Source organism: Phascolarctos cinereus, unplaced genomic scaffold, assembly GCF_003287225.1.
Source record: "Phascolarctos cinereus isolate Bilbo 61053 unplaced genomic scaffold, phaCin_HiC Scaffold_1;HRSCAF=81, whole genome shotgun sequence".
Classification (NCBI taxonomy): domain Eukaryota; kingdom Metazoa; phylum Chordata; class Mammalia; order Diprotodontia; family Phascolarctidae; genus Phascolarctos; species Phascolarctos cinereus.
In genome coordinates, this window is record NW_027555514.1 from 127,044,740 (window position 1) to 127,048,918 (window position 4,179).

Genomic DNA, 4,179 nt, shown 5'->3' on the forward strand with positions numbered 1-4,179 from the left:
CTATGAGAAGCCTTTTCCCATCCCCCTCAATTGTAATGCCTTTCCTCTATTGATTATTTTAAATTTACCCTGTTTTTGTTGATAGTTGTTTTCACATTGTCTCCGTAGTAGACTATAAGTCCATGTGGAGCAAGGATTATCTTTTGCCTGTATCTCTGCCTCCAGCACTTAACACAGTGACTGGAACCTACTAAGTGCTTAGTAAATGCTTAGTGACTGGCTGACTGAGGAAGGACTCAGCTGACTTTTATGAATCAAATTGAACTCAATCCTTGATACAGAAAGACACTTTATACTGGAAACTACAGTACTCTAGGAGAAACTTATCCAGAACCTGAACATTTGCTTTCAATCTTGCCAATAGTGGAGCTGACACTTCTCACTCAGGTATTGAGGATATCATTACAAAGATCTTCAAACCTGTAGTGACAGTATAAAGAGAGTGACAGGAAACTGGGGCTAATGAAAAGAGTACTAGAGTTAGAAGGCCTGAGTTTATGCCCTAGCTCTGTCATTTGCTACCCATTTAACTTCAGCAAATTACTTCATCACTTGGGGGTTTCAACTTCCCCATCAATGAAATGAAAGGTTGAATGAGATAATGTCTGAGGTGCCTTCCAGTTCTAAAATCTGTTTTTGTTTTGTTTTATTTTGTTTATATATTAGTATTAAATAGCCAATTTTAATATCAATTCAACTGTATTAGATGGGACAATAGGAAGTTGGTCTCAAATCTGCTTATGCTGAGAAATCTAGAAAGATTCAAATTATGCCTTTGGCTCCCAGCACTATATCCTATACTGCTTCATTGAATGACTGTTAAGCTCACAAGCTGGCCAATGGCAATGACTTTCTAAATGAAAGTGCTTAATGAAAATAGTTCTTTCCTAAGGGCATTAAAAAGTCTTTTATCTAAATGCCACTAGTGTCCTATAGATTGTATAGTGAGTTTCTTATTCTAAAAAAGGAGGAGGAGGAGAAGGAGGAGAAAAAGAAGAAAGAATTTTCTTCTTACAATATATGCTTATTTAGTTTTCTCAAGATGATCACTATAAGATTCAGTCTCTCCCCAGACTCTACCATGTTAGGGCTGTTGGGCTCACTGCCTCAGCCTCGGGTGCCCTTCACTGCGGCCTTGGTTCTGTAGGCCCAGACCTTGTGGGGTGTGGGGGAGGGGAGACTGGCCATGCTCAGGACTATGTGGCCATGACATCCCCTGCCTCCAAGAGACTGGCAGCCAGCGGGAGCATTGTGGCTGTCATTGGGGCTGTAGTGGATGTGCAGTTCGATGAGGACCTCCTTCTTATCCTCCATGCCCCAGAAGTGCAGGACATGGAAAGCAGGCTGGTTCTGGAGGTCACCCAACATCTGAGTGAGAACACAGTCTGGACCATTGCCATGGATGGCACTGAAGGATTGGTCAGAGGGAGAAGGTCTTGAATTCTGATGCCCCAATCCAAATCCTTGTGGGACCTGAGACCCTAGGAAGAATCACGAATGTGATTGGAGAACCTATAGATGAAAGGGGTCCAAACAAAACCAAATAGTTTGCTGCTATTTATGCAGAAGCTCCTGAATTCATAGAGATGGGTGTAGAGCAAGAAATCCTGGTTACTGGCATCAAAGTTGTGGATCTTTTGGCTCCATTTGCCAAAGGTGGCAAAACGGATCTCTTTGCTGGTGCTGGTGGAAAAACTATATTGATTATGGAGCTAATAATGTTGCCAATGTTGTTCTATGTTTGCTGATATTTGTGAATGGACTGAGAAGGCAATGACTTCTACCACGAGATGACAGAGTCTGGTGTCATCAATTTGAAGGATACCACTTCCAAGGTAGCACTGGTATATGGTCAGATGAATGAACCACCTGGTGCTGTCTCGGGTAGCCTTGGCTGGCCTCACTATGGCTGAATACTTCAGAAACCAAGAGGGTCAAGATGCACTGCTTTTCATTGATAATGTCTTCCAATTCACTCAAGCTGTCTCAGAAGTGTCTGCTTTACTAGGCAGAATTCCCTCTGCTGTGGGTTCCCAGCCCACCTTGGCCACTGATATGGGCACTATGCAGGGAAGAATTACCACAATTAATAAGGGTTCTATCACCTCTGTGCAAGCCATCTATGTGTCTGCTGATGCCTTGACTGACTCTGCTCTTGCCACCACATTTGCCCACTTGGATGTGCTGCCCCAAGCCATTGCCAAGCTGGGCATTTACCCTGCCGTGGATCCTCTGGACTCCACTTCCCAGATCATGGACCTCTACGTTGTTGGCAATGAGCATTATGATGTTGCCCAAGGTGTGCGAAAGATTCTGCAGGATTGTAAGTCCCTCCAGGACATCATTGCTATCCTTGATTTGGATGAGTTGTCTGAAGAAGACAGGTTGACAGTGTCTCAGGCCTGGAAAATCCAGCATTTCTTGTCACAGCCATTCCATGTTGCTGAGATTTTCACAGGACATATGGGGAAGTTGTTGCCCCTGAAAGAAACCATGAAGGGATTCCAGCAAATCTTGGCAGGTCAGTATGACCAGCTCCCAGAGCAGGCCTTCTATATGATCAGTCCCTTTGAAGAAGCTGTGACAAAAGCAGAAAAACTGGCGGAAGGGCACTCGTGAGGAGTCATCTTCCTCTGCCATGCATCTTTCAATTTTGGTTGTCTGAGCAAACTACACAAAAACTTTTATTGAAAAAGCTATGTGATATCTGAAGAATATTTAAACTTTTGAGTAAAATGTACATCTCACAGCTAAAAAAGAAAAAGATAATCACAGTAAGTTGAAGAAAATAAGAATTATTGCCCAAGGAGGCACAGTGATGCCACCTCCCCCCACTCCTGAAACAAAGTATCTTTTGATTAATTCTCTAAATTATATCCTGGTTTTGCCATAATAAACCTCAATTAACATGCTAGTTTGATTTAGCCCAGTAATTTCTGACATCCAGTAATAATAGATGTCATTAAGTAGCTGGATCACCATGTCTTGTAAGCTGTTATAAATGTTTTAAGGTAAACCACTCAGTCTGTTCCATCTAAAAGAAAAGGTAAATGGACGACTTCATGCTCATATCCAAAGCCTTGCAATAAAGCCTTCAACCACGAGAATCAATCTGGACCTCTTTTAGTAGGAATCCTGTTGTCCTTTTCTGTGACTTTTTAGTCTTGGTGTCTCTTTAGCTTGATTTATCTGGGTGTCTGGAAGTCTTTCAGATCATTTAGGGGGCAAGGAGTCTCCTCTTGGTTTCAGATTCATTTAATACAGAATTAAATTTCATAGCTCCTTGAACCAAAGGGCACCTGTGAGTTGGGAATAAATAAATAAGCATGTATCTTAGAAGTTTATCTCAGGCTCAGATAATCCTTCCTCTACACCCTACAGCAAGCATTTAAAAAAATGTCCCATAACATCTAGTGCCTATGGCAGTAAATGTGCTAGGCTATCAGCTGGTAAATGACTTTGGAAATTAGTTGGAGGTTAATTCTCTGCCTCATTGGCCCCCCAAAGTAGCCAAACTGTAATTGATTTTGATGGCATTCACGAAGTACCTTGCCTTATTGAATAATGGAGGAGCACTTATGGAGACATCTCCTGAATATAGGAACAATTATGCAGAGTATCAATGAGACATCATTAAAAGTTTAATGCTTCTGCACTTAATCAACCTCTCTCTACCTTCAACAGCTTTGTTGCTTTAGGAAAACTACAAATTCCCAAGTGTCAAAGTGTTTTATAGGTTCTATCCAATATTATCCACTTAAGAGAAATAACTTGGTTTCATGAGGCTGTCACATTTCAATACAGATTATTTTAGCGGATGCTTGTGCATACACATACACAAACACACACACACACACACACACACACACACACACACACACAGAGAAAGGATGTCAAGTAGTTAAATGGAGGAAATGACATCAAGAACATCTTGAATAAATGGGATAGCACTTGACAAACACTTATTCAGTGGTTCCCTAATGATAATATCACCTGTCAAACAGTTTAATGACATACCTGAAGGATAAGTCCTTGCTTTTTCTTCCTCCCCCCCCACTTTAATGGATTCCTCTGAAATTTCATGAAGTGAATAGTTCCTTGAGTATCTTTCAACTGTTTTATGTCATTTATTTTGGCACTGGCCATACTAATTAAATTTGCAGCTGAATAGTAATTTAT

At 41.2% G+C, this 4,179-nt stretch overlaps 1 pseudogene; it reads left to right on the top strand.

The window, feature by feature from the left end:
- Positions 1-1,081: 1,081 nt before the first annotated feature.
- LOC110200666 (ATP synthase F(1) complex catalytic subunit beta, mitochondrial pseudogene) lies at positions 1,082-2,619 on the top strand (annotated as a pseudogene).
- The last annotated feature ends 1,560 nt before the right edge of the window (positions 2,620-4,179 follow it).